A 9734-nucleotide genomic window follows, 5' to 3' on the forward strand; every position below is an offset into this window, starting at 1 on the left:
AGAATTAAAGATCTATTTTAGGCATATAATTTTGGGGTCTTAACTCATGGCACCTTAGCCAAATCCAAATGCAAGTTAGTTATTGTCTGTGTCTCTGAATTCCTGAAAACAATTTCATTTGGATACAGCATTCTTCCTGGTGCTGGCTGGTCATCCTGTTACTGCTATTAACCTTGCTAGAGCCTATCAGGGGGGTGAGTTAATGTATCCTAACCATTACCCACTTACCTCATTCGTTATGTGAGACTTAGGTCATTCATACTTTGAAAAAAATAAAATAAAAGGAAAGATGTTTGAATCGCTTAATTGAAAGATGGTATAAAGTCCAGCATTTCATAGTTTGCTTGAAGAAAAAAATATATTCTTGATATAGGAGGGAATGGAGAAAGGGTAGAGTGGATTTTCCATTTGGGTCCAATGACTGCATGGCTCTCATCCCTTGGCTGCAGATTAGAATCACCTGCGATGCTTTAAAAAAGACCAATACCCCAGTCACAATCTAGACCACTTAAATGAGAATCTCTGGAGGGGGAGCCTGAGCATTGATAATTTAAAATAGCTTCTTGGGTGATGCTTGTCCACTCTCAGAATTGAGCACCCTCATAAAATGCCTATCTCAAGTGACTCAATGATGAGTATCACTAACTACCTCCAATGTTACAGTGTTAGCCTTAGAGAAGATAAGATAATGCCTTGGGAGAAGATAACACCTGAAATTGAACATGCAAACTCTGTGTAATTAAACTTAACCTAAAAACTCATAATCACGCAGACACTCTATTTCCCCCTAGACATTCTTACCTTCTTTTCATACATATAATAATCGATACTCTTAGGTTGTTTCTTTTTTTTTTTTAACATCTTTATTGGAGTATAACTGCTTTACAATGGTGTATTAGTTTCTGCTTTATAACAAAGTGAATCAGCTATACATATACATATATCCCCATATCCCCTCCCTCTTGCGTCTCCCTCCCACCCTCCATATCCCACCCCTCTATGTGGTCACAAAGCACCGAGCTGATCTCCCTGTGCTATGCGGCTGCTTCCCACTAGCTATCTATTTTACATTTGGTAGTATATATAAGTTCTTAGGTTGTTTCTATGTTGCATTTCCTTTCTTTTGTAAGAACTACAATAATTTCCAACTATTTTAAATCTTGTCATAGCAGTTAATCCTACTTTTAGTTCTTTTGGATGGCTGCACAGCCACCTAGAAAGAATACAGCATGTTAATTGATGAGACAAATCAGAATTCAAAATGTCTCTTGAGTCAGGAGCTTCTGAAGATTTTGAAAAAGGTCAAATGCATGTGTGTTTGTCCACTGAAATTAGTATTAGTGGACACAGCCAGTCCAGCTCTTCCATGTGCTAGTGGCAGCACTGTCTTTGTGTTCCTCTGTACGTTACGAAGCAAGTTCCTCCTCATTTTATCCTCACTGTATCCATGAAGTAGGATGGAATAGGGATTATTATACATATTTTATAAGTAAGGAAATTGAACCTTAAGGTTGGTTAATGGCTTTTGAAGTGTAATTCTACTGCAACATGATGCTGCTGTAATTGGGATATTTTCTTCCTTTGGATTTATACTGGCATTTGCTTGTATGTAGCAAAGCTATTTTTTAATGTATTTTATGCAACTATAGTTGATTTACAATGTTGTGTTAATTTCTGCTGTACGGCAAAGTGATTCAGTTATACGTGTGTGTGTGTGTATGTATATATATATATATATATATATATATACATTCTTTTTCATTATGGTTTATCACGGGATATTGAATAAAGTCCCATGTGCTATAGAGTAGGACCTTGTTGTTTATCCATTCTATGTATAATAGTTTGCGTCTGCTAATCCCAAACTCCTAATCCATCCCTCCCCCACCCCCTGCTCCCTTGGCATCCACAGATCTGTTCTCTATGTCTGTAGGTCTATTTCATAGATAAGTTCATTTGTGTCATATTTTAGATTCCACATATAAGCGATATCATATGGTGTTTGTCTTCCTCTTTCTGACTCACTTCACTTAGTGTGATAATCTCTTGGTCCATCCATGTTGCTGGAAATGGCATTATTTCATTCTTTTTTATGGTTGAGTAGATTGTATGTATGTACCACATCTTTTTTATCTGTTCTTCTGTGAATGGACATTTAGGTTGTTTCCATGTCTTGGCTATTGTGATAGAAAAGCTGTTGGTTTTTATACATTAACTTTGCACCCACACTCCTATCAAATTTCTTTACTGGTCTAATGCTTTTTCTTTTTTTTCCCCTCTGGTTTTGCCGATTGTAAAAATACTATCTCTAAATAATCACAATGTTTCTTATACTTTGCTATTAGTGCACACCTTATTTCTTTATCTTGTTTATTTGTAGTGCTAATTAATTACAGAGCGATGTTAAATATTTGTGATACTGGGCATTCTATTTTTGGTACTAACTTTAATGAGAATACATTGAAATGTTCCATGTCTAATCATGATACTGGCTTTTAGTCTGAGAGAGAGAAATCTCTATGTGTTTTTGTGTGTATTATATATGTGCTTATAAGATATATGCATGTATAAAATGCAGTGTTAACAAGTATCCCACTCTGACAACTCAACAACTAAAAGACAAAAGACCCAATTGAAAAATGGACAAAGGACTTGAATAGACATATCTTCAAAGAAGATATTCAAATGGCCAATAAGCCCATGAAAGGATGTTCAACATCATTAGTCATTAGGGAAATACAAATCAAAACCACAATGAAATAACTCCCTCACTTCCACTAGGATGGCTATAATTATTTAAAAATGAAAAATAAGAAGTGTTGGTGAGGATACAGAGAAATTGGAACCTTCACACATTGCTGGTGGGAACTGAAAATGGTGCAGCACTGTGGAGAACTGTTTGGTGGTTCCTCAAAAAGTTGAACATAGAATTACCATATGCCTCAGCAATTCCACTCCTAGGTATATATCTCAACCTAAAGATGTTGTTATCAACTGAATCGTGCCCCCTCCACCCAAATTCATGTGTTGAAGCCCTAAGCCTCAGTATGACTACATTTGGACATAGGGACATTAAAAAGGTAATTAAAATTAAATTAGGTCATAACAGTAAAGACCTTAATTAGACATGGTGGGTGACCTTATAAGAAGAGAGAGTTAACAGTGGCTTCCATGCACAGAGCAAAGGCCATGTGAGAACACAGTGAGATGGTAGCCATCTGCAAACCAGGGAGAGTGACCTCCGGAAAAACCAACCCTGCCAACACCTTAATCTTGGACTTCTAGCCCCAGAACTGTGAGAAAATAAACTACTGTTATTTACACCACCCAATCTATGGTGTTTTTGTCACGGCAGTCTTAGCAGACTAATACAGATGTTTACATAAAAACTTGTACATGATGTTTATAGCAACAATAATCATAGTAGCCAAAAGGTAGAAACAACACAGATGTCCACAAACTGATACATGGATAAACAAAATATGGTTTGTCCATACAATGGAATATTATTCAGCCTAAAAAGGAATGAGGTATCGATACCTAATACAGCATGGATGAACCTTGGAAACATGCTAAGCAAAAGGAGTCAGACACAAAGGATCACATATTGTGAGATTTATTTTGTATACAATACCTGGAATGAGCAAATCCATAGAGAGAGACAGCAATTAGTGGTTACCAGAGGCCGGGGTTCAGGGGTGGGGATACGGAATGACTGGTTAATGCATATGGGTTTCCTTCCCAACCCTTGGTAATTTCTATCTTTTTCATTTTAGTCATTCTGTTTTGTGGGTCTTGCTAAATACTGTGGTTTTAATTTGCATTTTAGGAATGGCTAATGAAATTGAATACATTTTCATGTATATTTTGGCAATTTGGAGATCCTTTTCTGTGAAGTTTTGTTACATCATTTGGCCAAATTGTCTGTCTTTTGCTTATTTATTTTTGGAGTTATTTATATATTATGATCACGATTTCTGAACCCTTTGTTATAAATGTATTACAAATATCTTCTCTCACTCTGTAGGTTGCCACTTTATCCTCTTTTGATGGTACCATATATCATTTATTTTTCTTTTTTTGTTACTGCTTTTATTCTGGGTCAGTTTTGTCTTGCATCCAAGTGTTGCAAGTATCCATATACATTTAATAAAAGCCTCTTATTATGCTTCTTATATAGTTTTCAGTGTCTGATATATCTAAATGGTTCTCCATTCTTGTAATTTTGAGTTTCTGTAATTTTTTCTCTTTTTTTATTGTCTAGGTTAACTAGTATTGTATCAGTGCTTTGTTTCTCAGAAAAGTGGTCCTTGGATTTTTTAGTTTTGTAGTTTTTAATTTATTAACTTTATTTGACTTTTATCTTTATTAATACATCCCTTTTGTTTCTGTTAATTGTATTTTGTTGCTCTAATTTCTTGAGTTGAATAATTAATCCATATATTGTCATTCTTTCTTTTTAAGAGATGTAAGAATTTAATTATATAGGTGTTCTTTCAAGTACAGCTGTCTTCATATCCCTTGGTTAGAATACATAATGTTTGCATAATTATTATTTTATAAAGCAACTGTTTGTTTAACAAGAGTGGGGATGGCAACATTATTTAGGAACACAAAATCTTTAATTCAGGTAGGCTGTATCAGACCCTTTTTCTCATCGAATCCACCAAGCTCTGTGCAGTATGGCATGTCTTCATTCTTTTAGGCTCTACCTCCTTGACCAGCACATGCTCCCAGTTAGGTTGGCAGATGCACAGCCCTTCTGTATGGTGGTTTGGCATTTACCCAGCTGTTTTTAGCTGCCTCTTCCCCATCTTTTATTTGTCCACATTCCAACCTGAAACTCATTCTACCTGCCTCTTGAAGAGATGGCATATATCAACCACCTGAGTGTTGTCAAGCTGCTTTTTGCTTCCCTCATCCCCAAGGAAAGGGACCCAGGATGCTCCTGGGGCCCACATGTGAGATATTCCAATGAGAGGTTGCTGTTTGATCTTCAGGATCATGCCAACTGCTTCTGAAAAAAATGCTGAAGCCCACTTGGAGTCTATAGAACTCTGGATCGGCTACAATAAGCCTCCCTTGGTTTGGTCCCAAATCTGCATCTTCATAAGTTTTGGTTTGAAATTTTTGCTATCTGCTGTTTCAGAGAAGATGGGGTTTCCTTTCCATTTTTCATTTGTGTTATAGCTTCCAAGTGGCTCTACGGAGAGCAGATAATGGTCCCTATCGTGCCATCTTCAATCTGACTTCTGTAGTGTGTTAGTTTTGCAAGTAATTTTTATTAATGCTGGTTTTTTTCCAGTTTTATTGTGATAAAATTGACATAGAGCTGTGTATAAATATTAATATTATTTTTAACAGAAAACACAACATAATTATTTTAAGTGAATGATTTTGAAAGGTATTTTGTGTTTCTACCTGTTATATTATTATTTAATGAAGTTCTATCTGCCCCCCTCACTGCATCTCTTTGCAAAGCAAGGTGAAAACAGTACACAGTGTACACGTTTTTGTGAATACTTTTAATGAGGTGATAAAAGAACATTTGATTAAACAAATCAAATGCTTCCTGACAGCATCTAGTTCTGTTTGTTTAAATCTTCCCCAAATCACCCAATAGAAGCCTGGTTCTTATAACAGGTCCTTTCTGACAGCCTCTTACTAAGACACCCCATAGTTCCTCATGGCTTAATTCTGTTTTTACAATGAATTGATAAATCCAAATTTTTTCTAGTACAGGTGTTTCTGGTAGTTTTTGGCTATAGGATGTTAAGCAACATATTTCTCTTTAATTCATAAATCTATTCAAGACTATTTATTGAGCACATATTATTTGTTTGATATAAAATAAGAAAAACTAATAATAGCTAATATTGTTATATTATGTGTAGTGAATAACAAGAGTTAATTATAATAACATGTGAAGTTTATAGAACATTTTTACATATATTATGTGTTTTAATCTTCAACTACTCTATGGCATTGCCTTTCATTGACAGGTACAAAAGTGGAAGTTCAGTGATAGTAATTGGAAATGATAATATTAAATACATAATCTATTACCTTTATGCCATGAAATAGATACTGCTAAGATAGCTACTAATCATTCTGGGTAACAAATGAGGAAACTCAGGTTCAGAAAGGGCCAGTACGTTCCTAGAGATCACATATTTAACAAGGGGCAGAGCCAAGGCTCATCTCTAAACCTCATTTTTTTACTAGCTTTATTGAGATATAATTGATATATAAAATTATGTAAGTTTAAGGTGTAAAATGTGTTGATTTGATACACTTATGTGTTGCAAAATGAACACCATAGCTTTAGCTAAAATGTGTATCACATCACATAATTACCATTTCTTTTTTGTGGTGACAACATTTAGCACTTACTCTCAATAACTTTCAAGTATATAATACAGTATTATTAACTACAATCACTATGTTGTATATTAGATCCCCAGAACTTACTCATTTTATAGCTGGAGATTTGTACTCTTTGACCAGCATCTCCCCATTTCCCTCGCTCCCACACCCCTGGTAACTACCATTCTACTCTGTTTCTATGAGTTCTGCTCTTTTAGATTTCACATATAAGTGATATCATAGACTATTTATCTTTCTCCATCTGACTAATCTCACTTATACCCTCAAGGTCTACTCATGTTGTTGCAAATGGCAGGATTCCTTCTTTCTCATGGCTGAATAAAATTCTAGTGGAAATACATAGATATACATATATATATATATTTTTTATGTATCTCACACCATCTTTATCTGTTCATCTGTTGACAGACACATAAGTTGTTTCCATGTCTTGGCTATCGTGAATAATTCTGCAGTGAACATAGGAGTGCAGATATTTCTTCAAGATCATCCTATTTTCATTTCCTTTGGATATATACCCAGAAGGGGATTACAGGATCATATGGCAGTTCTAGTTTTAACTTTTTGTGTATTTTGTATTTCCCTCGTGATTAATGATGTTGAGCACCTCTTCATGTACCTGTTGGCCATTTGTGTGTCTTCTTTGGATAAACCTCATCAGTTTTGAGTGCTACACTAATATTCAGAAGCTGAGAAGGGAAGGGTGTTCCCAGCAAAAAAAAGAGACTACATGGTGTTTTTGAGGACATGGGATGCATTTATTATTGCTTGAGTAGATCATTAGTGAGAGAGAAGCTAGAAATGGGGCTGGAAAATGAGCATGGCAGTAGTTTGTGTGTTGGGAGGTGGGTGGGGTAAAGACTGGACTACATTTGAAACAAAATGAAAAGCTATTGAAGACTTAGAAAGGGAAATGCCATGTGAAATTGTGTGTTTTTGAAGTGCTGCTCTAACTGTGAAGTAGAAAATGGATTTGAGGAGACTAACACAGTGATAAGGAGACCAATTAGGAGGGTATAGTAGTGTTCTGGGTGAAATATGATGTTGCCTTAAATGACAATGGTGACAGTAACAATGGAGAAAAGTAGAAAGATTTAAGAGATTTATGAGATAGATTCCATGAGCTTGAGTTATTGATTGGATTGAGGGAGTGGCAGAGTGAGTGGCGTCAAGGAGAACAACAAAATATCAGACTTAAGCAAATGGTGGGATAGTGGTAAGTAGAAGTAAATTTGTTGGGGGAGAAAATTTTAGCTTTGACATGCTGATTTTCAGAAGTGCCTGTGTGTAAGTGCTTAATTAGCCAGTTGGATATTCATGCCTAGAGCTCAGGAGACATCTGGGGTGTGTGTGTGTGTGTGTGTGTGTGTGTGTGTGTGAATCATCTGCATATAGTTGGCAATTGATGCCATGGGACTAGAAAGAACTGTCCTGTGAAGTTTCTAAGAGCAAGAAAAACAGAAGAACCCAGACCAAACTTTGAGAAACACCAACATTTAAAGGGTAAGTACAGGAAACAGCATGGACAGGAGATTTAAAAAGAGCAGCCAGAAAGGGTCATACCATTGGAAGCCATGAAGCAGGAGCAGTTCAAACTAAGGCATGGGGCAAGACAAGAATACAGAGTTATGGAGTTGGATTGGTAGAAAGACCTGCGGATGTGGGAAAATCTTCCTTCTTTTTCTTTTAATTTTTCCATTGAGACAAAGGGCCTCTGCAGTGTCTTCTTGGATCACCCTTTCTTTTTATATACTCCTTCATGTTTTCCTTGGTCATTGTTGCAATTCCCCAGTTCTGCCAACCTGTGCTGGCTTCATCCAAGAAAGCACATCCCAAGGTCTTTGTGGCCATAAGATTGTCCTGGAAGGGAGTGTCAAATCTTTATTGTGCATCTTTGGCAGATGTTTCTGAAAGAGCTAGACTTCAGAGCAGTACATCTATGGACAAAGGCATCTTTCTCTTGATAATACTGGCCAACTCACATAGCATTACTTTGATGAGTTATGCCAAAATATGTCTGGCTTCTACTCTGTCTTACTAAAGACACCTTCTACTGAAGGAGTGATGAAGGAAGGACAAAAGAATAAAGCAAAAGGAAAGTTCTATCTTGTCACTCTGACAAGTATATATGTACATACTGTAGAAAAAATGGACTTTGTGGTTAGATGTGTTCATTCTACTGCTTATTTATAAGCCACAGTGCTCACAGATGTTATCACACTCCCATCTCACCCCATTAAAGTTCCAGGAACCTACTTCAAATTCTACTTTCAAATAAATGCCTGTCATATTTTAAATTAAAAGAAATTTATTATTATTGTTATCATTATTATTATTATTATTCACATTGGATATTTTTGCTCCCAAAAAGCAGATTGAAGCCAGTTCTACGTAATTTTCTAATGTCTAGTTTATATGTACTGAAGTTTAACAAACATTTTACACAATGATGATTTTTACTAAAGTAATGGGACTGTTGATGTTGTTTTATCTTTTCAAATCTATGCTGCTTCCCCACCCCTTATTTTTCTTTTTTGCTTCATCTAACTTTATGTTCCTTTACCATTCTGATAGTTCTGATAAATTCAGAAGGAGGTAGGGGTGGCCGATATTGCTACTTTTGCTTCTCTGGATCCTGATTATTTCTCATTTTATTTGTCCATTTCATTTCCATGTTTTTCCTCCTCCTTCCCAGTCTCAACAGAGAGATAGAGAGAGAGGGAACTTTTTAATATGTTTAAAACAATCTTTGAAATCTCTGTCACTTTACTCTCACTTTTAAAATTATAAACTAAAATAAAAATTGGCATATTGATAAAAGTTTCCAAGACTACTGTCTGCTGCTTTCTGGTGATTAGGTATGAGAAAGTGGCCTTTCTCAGTTCAGATAAAAAATATGCAAATGATGATATTTAAACCAAAAATGACAGTGTCCTAGAAGAGGGAGGAGCACACTTATTTCCTTTCTTTTCCACTCTCTCCCTTTTGTATGGCTATCTAGGAAACTGTTTTATAACCTCTTGGATGAGGAGTTGAAGATTAAGGACAAGTTCATTCACAATGGCACACCAGTTCTCCACCTTGGAAAGAAAACATTCCTGACCTTGGCTCACATATTCTAAATGGTTCCTTCTTTATTCAGATGACACCTTAGGCTTGGTGACTTTTCTGCATGAACAGGAGTCTAACATGTTCTTAGCACTTGTTATGGGCCAGCCTTTATGCTGAGCTTTTAAATATAACTTTTTGTTTAATCCATACAATAATCCTCTAAAGTAGGCATCATTATCCTAATTTTCACACATGAAGAAGCTAAAACATGGTGATAATACATATCCAACATTACC

The sequence above is a fragment of the Eschrichtius robustus genome, chromosome 6, assembly GCF_028021215.1.
Source record: "Eschrichtius robustus isolate mEscRob2 chromosome 6, mEscRob2.pri, whole genome shotgun sequence".
Classification (NCBI taxonomy): domain Eukaryota; kingdom Metazoa; phylum Chordata; class Mammalia; order Artiodactyla; family Eschrichtiidae; genus Eschrichtius; species Eschrichtius robustus.